Source organism: Sminthopsis crassicaudata, chromosome 2 (genome assembly GCF_048593235.1).
Source record: "Sminthopsis crassicaudata isolate SCR6 chromosome 2, ASM4859323v1, whole genome shotgun sequence".
Classification (NCBI taxonomy): Eukaryota; Metazoa; Chordata; class Mammalia; order Dasyuromorphia; family Dasyuridae; genus Sminthopsis; species Sminthopsis crassicaudata.
The window spans coordinates 547,540,100-547,553,097 of NC_133618.1; the positions used below are offsets into that span (position 1 = coordinate 547,540,100).

The window sequence follows — 12,998 nt, forward strand, 5'->3', positions numbered from 1 at the left end:
TTCCTCAAAATCCCACAGTAAATAATATTGCAAGCCATCTTAAAGCCAATAACAATTACCTGGGCTGGGGAGAGGGATCTGAACTATTCTCATTATGTCTGCTGCATTAAAAATCTATAAATTCCTTTTTTTTATGCCAAAGCAATTTCTTCATGTATTTTTACCCTTCCCGCCTCACTTTATTATATTCTCACTTATAACACAGAATAGTCTGATGGCTTTTTGAACCTGTATTTGGAATCATAGAATTAGAAGCCATGACTGTTTGACTGCTTCAAATGGATAAAATGAGGCTCAGAGAAGATCCCAAGATCACTAGAAACCTTAGGCATCCTCTTCCTAATCTGGTCAGGGATTCTACTCCACAGCCATGGAGTCCAACTCATATGTCAAGAAATCCTTGCTATATCATACCCAATAATCAATCATATTTATAGTCTCTATTTGAAGACTTTCAAAAGAGAACGAAACGAGCTTGCCATTTATCAAAGCAATCCATTCCCTTAATGGATAATTCTGATTGTTAGGAAGTTTTCCCAATATCTAGTCCAAATTTGCCTATTTGTAAATTATACTCAGTGCTCCTAGGTCTATCTTTGGTGACAGAGAGAACAAGTCTAATCCTTCAAAAAACTGACTACAGCTAGAATTTCTATGCTCAGTTCCATCAGTCTAACCTCATTTGACATGGGCTCAGGATTTTCACTATCTGGTTTCTCTCCTTTAGACATTCCTAAGCCAGAGGGTTTACCAATGTCTTTCTTAAACTTTAAAGCCCAGAACTGAACACAATACTCCAGATGAGGTATGACAAAGACATAGTACAGTGGGGTAATTTTCTCTGTTCCTGGAAAACTTGTGACTTTTAAGGTAATTCAAGAACACATTAGTATTTTTTTTGGCACATCATCTTGCTGACTCATATTGAGCTAGTAGTCCACTAAAACCCCCAGAACCTTTTCAGAATTATTGTCTAGCTATGCTTCCTCCATCTTATATTTATGGAATCAATTTGTTTTTGTAACCAGGTGCAAGATTTTTTATTTCTCTCTATTGAATTCAGCCTTGTAGATTCAGTTCAATTATCTAACTAATCTTGATCCTTTGGGGAAAAGAAAAGACTAGGATGAGGGAGAGGAATAAGCATTCATGTGATGTGCCCTGTGCTAAGCACTTTTTACAAATACCCGATTTGATACTCACAACAACCCTGTGAGATGTGTGCTAATATTATTCCCATTTTATAGGTGGGGAAACTGAAGGCAACAGAGATTAAGTGATTTTCCCAGAGTTCTACGACTAATAAATGTCCAAAGCTGGATTCAAACTCAGTTCACCTACCCTCCAAGCTCAGTGTTCTTTCTACTATGCCCACAGAACCTGGCTCTAACCCAGGGAGCTAGGGATCCTGCTCCATTTCATGCCATTTGCAAATATGATTAGGGTGCTATCTATGCCGTTAGCCAAGTCATTGATAAAAATATTAAGCAGCATAGTGCCAAGAGCAGATGTCTGGCACATTCTGCTCCAGACCTCCTGCCACACTGACGCTCCCCTTTGAGTTCAGCCATTCCACCAGTTCTGAATCCACTTGATTATATAATCATCAAATCTATAGTCTTTCAACTTCTCAACAAGAATAAGATGAAACAGTTTACCAAAAGCTTTGCTAAAATCTAGGTAAACTTTCTATATGTTACATATACTGTATAGTGTATATCTCATATACTGAGATTAGTAATCCTGTAATTACTAATGAATGAAATAAGGTTAGCTTAACATGACTTGCCCTTGATGAATCCAGATTGGCTTCTTTCTAAATATTATTTCCTTTTCTAGATATTCACAAACCCTCTTCTTAATGATCTGTTCTAAAATTTTCCCAGAAATCAAAGTCAAGTTCATTGATATATAATTTTATAATTAATAAATTTTATAACATATTTTAGACTCCATTCTTCTCCTTTCCCCACCCCACCCGCATCCCCCAAATATCAGGACATTCAACCTTCTTTAATCTTGTAGTATGGCTCATTTTCCATGCTGTTTTATCTTCCAATTAATTCAGACCATGTTGATACAGAACCATTAACAGCTACTATTTGTGTCTAGTTATTCAAGGAGATCCAACCAGAATCTATCTAATTAAATGATTTTCTAATCCACGTCTCTTTGTCTTCACCTAAGAGTATGAGAAACTTTAGGTAGCAATTGATCTGGATCTGATAAATTCTTTAAGGCCAGCTAAGTATTTTCTTGCTATATTCATACACACACATAAAAACTAGTTCATAATCCATCTAATGACATTGCTAACTTGTCCATGTATTTCCATATTTCCAGAAGAACAGAATGATTTGCTGTTTCAGATGCTTGGTTAAAATCTCAAGTAACAGTAATCTTTGGCATTCCCCTCACCTACCAGTTAAGTAGTTCTCTTAGAAAAGACAGGCTAATATACTGGATAGATAGAGTTCAGAATCTGGAGTCACAAAGATCTGAGTTTAATAGTCACTTACCTTCTGCTAGCTGAGGTTCTTCAATAATGGGGAAAATAATGATACCTGTCTCCCAGAGTTGGGAAGATCAAATGAGATAATATTTGTAAAGTGCTTAATACAGTGCCTGGAACATAGTAAGTGATATAGAAATGTTAACTATTATTTTATTTCATTATTAAAAGGAAATGAACTTAATCTGCCACAATTTATTCTTTTTTTCCTATAAACTCTTCTTTTTTAAAATTTTTACACAATTGGGATTCAGTGACATGTCCAGGGTCATACAGCTAGTAAGTGTTAAGTGCTTGAGGTTGGATTTGAACTCAGGACCTCCTAACTCCACTCTATCCACTGTACCATCTAGCTGACCCTATAATCTATTTATGATGAAGCCATACTGGGTCTCTCTAATCACTGTTTCTTTACACTAATTTATACCAATAGGAAAATATAATGCCATCTACAAACATTTGATAGATGCATGTAACTGCAGATGTGATATCATCTTTCTTTTATAGTCTATCAAATTTCCCTGAATTTAAGAAATAGACATCCCTTGAGTCTATCTTCATCATGGATATGAATTGTGTAGCTCAAGATTTTAATAAAATAAACTAATTAAATCATCATGGAAATGGCAAAAACTGACAGCAAATAGACATTGAATTTTCAATAAGAGTTTGGTCTGATTATTTACAATCATTATTATATTTGTAACTATAACTTTTTTATTGTCAGATGTATATAGTAATGAAGGGAATCTAGTAATTCAGGGGTTGGGATATATACTTTTCAAAGGTCTTTGAAGAAATTGCCACATAAGTATCAACCAGGTGGCACTGAAAATACCACAAGTTGCTATGTTTCACTGTACTGCCATTATTACTTAGAAAGAATGCTATGTAAATTAATGTTAATGCAACAAACCTTCATAAAGCACCTACTCTATGCAAAGACATTATTCTAATGCTGTGGATACAAAGACAAAATATTAAAGCCTGTATCCTCAAGAGGTCAAGAATATAACATAAATAAAAAATAACTATCCAAAGGGGGTGAACATGTGAACACTAACAATTTTCATGTGATAATTTCAGAGTAGGGAGTGTCAGGGGAGGATCAGGAAAAGTTTTTCATGGAAGGTGGAACATGATATGAGCCTTGAAGAATGATGATAGGTATTAAGCTGTTTTAACTAGAATAAAAATGCAAATGGAAATAACATGAAAGTCTGGCAAGGTAAGAGCCATATTGTGAAAGGCTCCAGCTTGTCAATTTTCTTCCTAAAAGGTAGAGCAAGAAATTCATTAGCTAGTGAACAGAGTTGGAGTCAGAGAGTCCTAGATTCAAATCCCAACTGATGCTTAAGTAACTCTAAGAATTCAGGCAAGTCACTTAACATTTCAGCCTGTTTTCTTCCCTGTAAAACAGAAATAGTAATTATGCTTCTAGTCCCTACCCCAGACAGCATTATGAAGATCAAATGATATAATATGTGAAGCACTTTAAAAACAATGAAGTGTTCTGCTATTATATTTCACGTGTGCTCACACAAGGGCAGGAGGACCACAAACTTCCTTGTCTGGATACTAGACCTCTGTCAGTGCAGCCCAGTATCTAGTTAGACTTTTTTGGTCCACATTCCACATTGTTGACTCATGGAACATGCAGTACCCAAAAACCTCCCGGTTTGTTATTGTTGATGTTGGTTTTTCTTTTTTTCTTTTTTCTTTTTTTTCACATGAAAGGTTTGTAGCAACTTCTTCCCATTTTAAAAAACCCAACTGTAGGGTTTTACATTTATCCTGTTTAAAATGTATCCTTCTAGATCCAGCCATATATTGTTATTTTATCTTTGATGTGTTAACTATCCCACTAGTTTGGTAACCATGTCCTTTATGTCTTCAACTGATGCCAGTAATAACATTGTTAGAGAAAAGGGGGGCACAAAGGTGTAGTCCTAGGGTACCCCCATAAACCACCATCCAGATGGCCATAAGAATAAGTAGGCAGGATAGGTGAATTCAGCTTTGTGAGTAACTTTTAGCTCTAGTCTGATACTTTTCAAAGGGCACAAATTGGCATAAAGTCAAGTCCAGTTATTGGTCGGTGCATTCATTCTATACATGGCTCCCCGTACTTAGGAACTGAAAAGAGGAAGATTTGTAATTATATGTTTAAATGATGTCGTAAGGGGACTCTCTTTCGCTAACCCAATTCAGGAGAATTTCTCTCACACAACAACTACATTTTTCTCTATTCCACTGAAATGTTGGGTTAGTTTATTGTCGAATTCTATTTTGCAATTATTGATTTCTGGTACAAAATAATCTGAACTTATACACAAGAGCAAGATTTTACATGGTTAAAAAAGGTGCTGCTTATATTTCCATTTCCTTTTTTTTTTTTTTTTGAGGCAATTGAGCTCATGACTTGCCCAAGATCCTTTGAAACAGTACTTTAAAATCTCAAAAATGCATTTCCTCACCCTCCAGTTTTGAAAGGGGGAGGATTTTAGATGATGATGCTTACTACTTGTGAGCAGACATTCACTTTCCTAGCCTCAGTCTTCTTATCTGTAAGACGAGAGTGGTCAGCCTTCCTTTCCGCTGCAGACCTAAGATCTCTGGTCTCAGAGAATGAGAAGAGGCATCGGCTGAAAGAAGTGGAGTGGAAAAAAAAAAAAAGCAGTTGGTAGATAAGTTAGTATGGAAAGAAAGATAGGGGGACTGGGTTAGGAGGCAAGAGTACCAGCTGCCAGGTTAAACTGACATCAATGGGAGGGGCTGTAAGGGGAATAGAAGAGAGGAAAATGTCAGATGATAGTAATACAGTGGCGAGAGGAATAAAAGCAACAGAAAGGAAAATACACCTATCGGAAGGACAGAGCGCGCTTGAGCCGCAGCTTTGCCCTGTGACAGCCCTCTCCTAATATGTATTTTAAATTCTTGCTTCAGCAGAAAATAAGTTGCGATGAGTTGGCTCTGCCTTTTCTCCTGCTCACCACCGCCTCTCCCTACAGGAATGACCCCGGCTCGGGCGCTAGGTGTGGCCGAGTGTCCCGGGCTGCGGCCGCTCCTGTCCCGCCTCCTGCGGGGGAGCCGCCGGGGCCAGGCTCGTCCCCGAGCACAAGTGGTCTGGAGCGCCGAGGCAGCAGGTTGTCGCGGAGCCTTCCGCAGGAGAGGAGGAAGGCAGTGGGTGGGTGGGCCTTGCAGCCCCGTGACGTCAGGGATAGGCGGTGGAGAGGATGGGGAGGGAGGAGGGAAAGGAGGAGGAGGAGGAGGAGGCAGCGGCCGCTTCTTGCTGAAAGGCTTCTGCAGGGTAGAGAGGAGGGAGAAGCGGGGGGTGTGTTGGGTTGGGGCGGAGGGGGAGGGAGTTTGCAGCCAGGTGACGTCAGACACAGGGGGAGGGGTATCTCTCCGAAGCTTCTGCAGGGTGAGTGTAGGAGAGAGAAGCAGCTGCTCCTCCAGGCAACGGGGAGAGAAGGAGGAGGAGAAGGAGAAGGAGAAGGAGGTGGAGGAGGAGGAGAAGGAATAGAAGGAGGAGGATCCCGGGGACTGAGAGCGGCCGCTGGGGAAGGGGGAGAGAGAAAAGAGAGAGAGAGAGAAGGAGGGGAAACCGAACCAGCTGATTTGATTTCCTTTTAGTTTAAAGCAGAAGAAAATGGAAGTCGGTTAATAAAGGATTGGAGCAGGCGTAGAGAGCAGGTAAGAAACCGGCGGTTCTTCGCGGGGCTGGGGCCGGTCTATGGCGCCGGGCAGGTCACCGGCTCTGGGATGTCACTGCAGCGGAGAGAGGATGGGACAGGTGCGCTGCTGCTAATCCCAAACCGCCGCCAGTGTGCAGCTCCCAGCGTGGTGCGGGCAGGGCAGCGGGAGCGCCCGTGTCCTTCCTCCCGCCGGGGTGCAAGGAGGGAGAGCCGCCCCCTCCCCCAGCCTCCTGAACGCCGGGGTCCGCTTAGAGAGAAGTTGCCTCGCGCCCGGCCGGGGGGGCGAGGGAAGGTTAAAGGGGGAGGGCGTAGGGGCGGACCTCCGGAGTGCCCCCTTTTTCCCGGTGGTGAAGGCACTAGTCACCCTCCCGGTCTCTGCACACGCCGGGATGCTCGCGCCGTGGACTTCCCTCACCTCCATTCAGTAATGAGATTCGGAGAGGATTCTGCATTGCAGGATCTCACACGGAATTCATCATTGTTTTGCTGCTGCTGCTGCTGCTGCTGTAGCTGCTGCTGCTTCTGTGGTTTTTTATTTTTTTATTTTTAGTGTAGCAATGTAAGGGGTCCAGTCGGGAGCTGTGCGTGTAGCTCTGCTCGTGCGGGAAGCTGGTGGGTTGGCAGGTGGGAGAAGCATCGTTTGTGTGATTAGTCCCGAGCTGCCTCTCCGGGAGACAAACTCAGGAATTTGTTCCCGTATTTCGATTTTCTCTTACCTCTCCCCTCCCCCCTCCCGTAGATGAGCATGTGATTACAGAAAGGACCTATATAAATAAATATTGGATTTAGATGTGGAAGCGCTATGTAGTAAATTCTTTATTCCCTTAGTGACCCTTATAATTTTCTTTAGCATGCTACATTACCAGGGATCAATGTCTCTCTGTATTTCTTTATAATGGAAAAACACTTTAGGTCTAAGCTTTTAGGAGACTCATTAACTTGGAGCATAGAATGTCACAGGCAATATGCCACAGTAACTGAACATGAACAGTTCATTTTTCTCTGGTTTGGGCCAAATGGAATCTATACAATTAGGGAAATATTTTACCACGTACCCGGAGGCCTTCCGTAGTGTCTCTTCAGTGGAGGGGAAAAAATCACATCTGCTGTGCCTTAAATGCCCCTTTAAATTTGGGAAATGTCAATGATGTCATCATTAACAGAAACTTTCCTTCACTATGCTCAGCCCTGTGGATCTACTCTACCTCTAGACATAGCTGGGGAAGTCTCACAATGCCTTTTATGCATCAGACACCAAAGCACTGCATTTTTAACTTTCTTGATTTGACCTCCAGCAACTGTGACAGAGAAGGGGAGAATGAGTACTTTTGGAGAGGGGAGAGTGGAGGAATTGACTAATAAGCCATCCAAATGGTTGTGCATGGAAACTTGTTAGATCCTTATCACATCTGTCTGGGCTACACAGTGGAAAAAAGCTTTGCAGACACAAGTATACAAACTCAGACTCTCATCTAGCTATTCACCATTAAAAATAAGTGAAGATGTCAACTAAGAATAGTTTGGAAAAGATGATGACGAATTTCATATATTTGTATCGATAAGAAAGCAGTGTGACATTAATAAAATCTGTGGTGTAGATTGTGTATCAAAACCAATATGGCTTCAGCTTTTAGGGGTTTGAAGGCCCCAGAACTTCAGGAATGATCAAGTGTGAAGGCTTCTCATTGACCAAAAGAATAACTTTCATTCACTCCTTCCTTTCTTTGACTCCTCTTTCTCTCCAGTTTTCCTTGGTTTCTTAAAGACCTAAAGAGAAGCAAGAACCACAGTGGTTGTTGAAAATTCCAAGTTCTCTAGGAACTATTTCCCAAATACGTGAGCAACATGTTGCAGATAATAAGTTTCTTTGTGATAGTGCAATCATTATGGTAACAGAGGTAAGAATTCCCAGGCATTTTTTGGATAGAGACTTCAATGCCTTACAAACAAAGGACATTTGATAGGAGCAGAAGTATTGCTGCGAGCATGCTTAATAATGAATGACAATTCATAATTGATTGCAATTAACATGCCTTGATTTATTTCAGTAATCAATGCTGAAGTGGTCAGGAACTTATAAGCTTCATGCCATATGTGAATTTTTTTTTTAGTAGAACCCACACTACAAAGTAAGTTTGCAAAAGTCCAGAATAGAAACATTGTCTCTCTGCTTTTCTTGTTTTCAGGATAGTAATAATTAAAAGTCTATATTCTTGGGTGTCTAATTAGGAGCTTATTTCAGTCCTTCTGGAAAGCCAGTCTTCTTATTATGAAAATTCATTTGAAGTAAGAAAAAGGAAAGTTGAAGATAAAAATGGGCTGTTTCCTAAAAGTTGATTGAACTTTTCTGTACCTGAAGGTTGAGTCACTGAGGGCGGTCCACAGAGCTGGGGATATTCCTAGTGCTCCTTTCACTCAGTATTTCAAACATGAAAAAAAGATGAGGCTTTACAGTGAATGATCTGGCTGAAAACTTGCTGCATTTAGTTAATTTAGATCTACAGTATGTAGTTGATTTAATCTCTTCTAAAGGCTGAGTGTTGCATGGAGATGGTGCTGGAGACTTCATCCTCTGGCATGTTCTGTGAAGCTGAAAAAAGTTTCTAGAATGGGTCGAGTCAGAGGCCTAGCCCGGCTAAGCATCAAGAGGCTCATTTCTAGAAGACTAGCTATCAAGTATTGAATGCATTTTGGCTAATATGAAATTATCCATTGATAAAGGAGGTCTGCAAATGTAAGTGAAGAATCTTAGAAGTCACGGATGTCATTCCCTTCATTTTACAGTTGAGAAACTGAAGCCCATGGAAGTTTAGGGAGGTACTTAAGCTGGGGCAAGATAGTAAGTGCCAAAGTTAGGATTTGAATACCCGCCCTCTGATTTGAAGTGTGATGAATGTTCTTTGGCATTGTAAGAAAATGCTTCCCTAGGCTCCAATCTGAACTGTCAGAGAGAATACTCCTACGTGGATGAAATCATAGATTCTTAAGAAATATTGAAGTAAGGTATAAATGTCATCACTATATTAATAGATACTGAAGAAAATGTCAGATTTTTATTTATCATATTTGTTAAAATGACTGTACTGTATTTTACTTTTTAAAAAAAGCACTTTAAGTAAAACATTATTTGCTTCAGATGCTTCTTTAAAACTTGGGTCAGCTAATCTTTTAAAAATGTTTCCATCTTTTCCACTTCATTATTTAAAGAAGTGTTTAACTTTCAAGAAGCTAAATTTGTCACGAACTTTTATTTATTTATTTATTTGTTTTTGCCTCCTTTGGGCACTAAGATTATTCTCATTGAGTCTCTATAGACCCATCAAATAAGGTGAGTCAGTTCCTGGAGTGCCAGCAGGGGGAGTGCTGAACTTGACTTGATGAATTAGCCTTTGGTCAAACTACTCTTAAAGAATACCCTAAATATTGTTTGGAAGAGGAGGTCTGGGGTGTGGGGCTGGAAAACTACTTTGCCCTTAATGGAAGGGTGGCGGTTGCTTGGTATACTTTCAGAGTCTTAAAATTCAGTTCCAGTATCAGACTTTTTGGTTGCAGATTTGCAGAGGGGGAGAGAGACAGGAATGAAATGGCTTCTACAGAGGTGACCCAGATGTGGAATATCGTTTTTTAGGTTGTATTTACATGATGCCAAAATACTTGGTGGCAGTGTGTGTGTGTGTATGTGTGTGATTGACAACAGGGGCCCAATGACCAGTGGAAGAATGGTGAGTGTACACACACACACACACACACACACACACACACACACACACATACACACACAGGATGTTTTGACTATATTGGCTAGATGTTTTGGCAACTTAACAGTTCTACAGTCATAGAAAGGGCCACTCTGCCCATTCTTACCATGGTTGTCAGCCCTGCTGTGTTTATGTAAAGGAAAGCCAAACATTTAACCTTTAAAACTTTACCCCCTTAGAAAACGGAGAGGGTAGGAAAAAAAGGCAATTGTGTTCTTTAGTTAAATGTAGTTAATCTGACTTTCAGTATGTGCCAGTTTATTTAACAGCATGTTCCCATGTGTGGCATTAGGCAAGAAAAAGGCATTTTACTTGCAGTAGCTGAGCTAAGACAGTAAGAAGTATGGCACAGTAGGGTCGCTTGCATGCATTTCATAGAAGCAAATAAGATGTAAAACATTTCTATGTTTCTTAGAATGGTTATTAGAATTTGCCTATGCTAAAAAAGAAGTGTTATTGTTTACTGGAAATGATTTGAATAGTTGATTAAAGAATTAAAAAAGATAATTGCCTTAATTTCTCTCTTACCCCCATTTCTTATGTACCTCAAAATAGCCGAGACACAAATGGGAATCTTCATCATAAGGTTAGAAAATTCACATGCATAGTGTTTGAATAATTTTAGTGCTTTTCTTTGCAAAGCTTTAACTTTTTTTCCCCTTTCCTTTTGTGTGTGTGAAGCAATTGGGGTTAAGTGACTTGCCTAAGATCATACTACTATGTAAATGTCAAGTGAGTAATTTGAACTGATGTCCTTCTGACTCCAGGGCTAATGCTCTATCCGTCTAGCTGCTCCCAAAGCTTTAATTTTTAAAATCAATATAGGGACATACATATACATACATATAGCATTTATATCTATATATCTATATCCAGCAGACTATCTCTGGAAAGTCTCTTCCACTTAACAGAATGCCTTTTAATACATATTTTGGTAAGCAGTATTATGGGGATGAGGAACAGGTGGCTTTAAGGACTCTTGGAAGCTGTACTTCCCAGTAGAAAAATCAGCAGAGCTATCACTTTTGAGAAGTATATAGAAAATAAAAATGACAGGAATTTGAATGGAAATAAAGGCTGAAGCAATAAACTAATGCTATAGTATTTTGTAAAAGACTTTATTTTTAAAAACTTTTGGTAAATTTAAAAATTTAACTGTGAAACTTGTTTGTTATTCATATGATTAAGTGTAGGTTTCTGAATGTCAAAAATGATAACTAGAGGTTCATTGGACTTTAGAAGCCATCTTAGTCTAGCCACCTCAAATTATTGATGGGTAAACTAAGGCTCGGAGATGTTACTTTTTCAATGTCATATAGTTAGTTTTAGACTGTTAGAGCTGAGATTTGAATCTAGGTCCTCTGACTTCAGAATCAAACAAAAATAGATGAATTCTTGATTTTAATTTTAGAGACCTTCCACAGATGTTGTATAGAATACCGACCCATATTCCCATCTTCATCTCTGAACATAATTTAATCCAAAAAACTTTTCTTAAATACCTACTTGGTGTCACAACCTGTGTTGAGGGAACAAAAACCAAAATTAGACCATTCCTACCCTTAAGATTCTTGATTTTTATATAGGAGGGATACTATGTAGCACATACAATACATGGTTGGTAATTTGTAGAATTTGTGGTGTTAACAGCTGGGACAATTTTATACATTTCGTGTTGAAGGTGACTTTTCAGATGGGCTCTGAAGGAAATGAAGGCTTAATTCCAGGAGGTGGTGATGAGAAGGTGGTATGTCCAGGGATGAAGTTAGCTTGTGCAAAGATGGATAGATAGGAGGGGGAAATGGAATATGGCATCCTGTTTGTCTGGACTGAAGACCACTTTGAATGGTAGTAATGCATAATAAGTTTGGAAAGATCTTGCCTTCAAAAAATTTTTCTTAGGAGATAAGATGCTTAAAGAAGAGAGAATCGGATGGAGGAGAGAGTACTAAAAACTGGAGGGATCAAAAAAGGCCTTCCATGGACTATGATCATAGATATGGAGTGAGAAGGGTCGCTGGAACCTACCTCACTCAACTCCTTACTTTTCTAGAGGAGGAAACCAAGATTCTTGAAAGCAGTGAGAGAGGTAAAGTACTCTAAGGAGGGTAGTAAGTACATTCCAGATGTGGAGGATTCTAACCCTGTTCTCTCACTGAAATGGGAGAGGGAATGCTGATTTTGGGGAAAAGGTTTAATAGTCTAGTTTGATTGTAATGTAGAGTATTTGAATATAAATTCAATTGAATATTGAAAATTGAAGACAAATTATTTGAAAAAAATAACCTGGAGTCAGATTGTGGAGAGCTTTTAATGCAAAAACTGAGGAGCTTTTATTTTCTTTTAAACTCATTGAAGAGGCACTGCAGATACCTGAATAGAAGAATGATGGGAGCAGACCTGGAGTTTATTAAAGAAGATATTGGCAACTGAATGAAGTATAGATTGGAGAGGGAAGAGACTAAAAACTGAGAGAGCAATTAAGAAGCTGTTGCAGTAATCTCCAGGGAGAGAGAAGGGCCTAAACTTGGTTGGTAGCTCTGTAAAAGGAAGAGAAAGAATGGTTGAGGACATTGAATGGACTTGAAAATTAACTGTTTTTGAGTTTTAGGATAGAGGGAAGTGTCAAGAGTTGATGTAGTTTTAAAGAGTGTGTGGTCAGAATAAGTCTACTCCTAGCCACATATCAGATAGAGGAAAGGGACCTCAGTTCAGAAAAGCTCCAACCTGTCAGCACCAAAGACAAGTATTTTCCATTTTTGAGGGCTGCTGGAACTTCTGAAGTCCCATTCTTTCAGTATGCTACGTAGTAGATGACTTTGTTTATTGTTCAGTCATGTCCAACTTTTCATGATCCCATTTGTGGTTTTCTTGGCAGTGATATTAGAATGCTTTGCCATTTCCTTCTCTAGCATATTTTACAGGTGAGGAAGCTGAGGCAAACAGGATAAATGACTTAATTAGGGTCATACAGTAAGGCCAGATTTGAACTCAGAGAGATGAGTCTTCCTGACTCCAGGCCTGGCTCTT

At 39.5% G+C, this 12,998-nt stretch overlaps 1 protein-coding gene across 2 annotated transcripts in view; it reads left to right on the top strand.

Moving 5' to 3' along the window:
* The first annotated feature begins 5,931 nt into the window (after positions 1 to 5,931).
* OTUD7A (OTU deubiquitinase 7A) overlaps positions 5,932 to 12,998 on the top strand; it is a 391,428-nt gene continuing 384,361 nt past the window's right edge. For both annotated transcript variants that reach the window (XM_074294958.1, XM_074294962.1), the window contains exon 1: positions 5,932 to 6,208. The gene's annotated coding sequence lies outside the window, so the exon portion shown is untranslated. The remainder of the gene's footprint in view (positions 6,209 to 12,998) is intronic.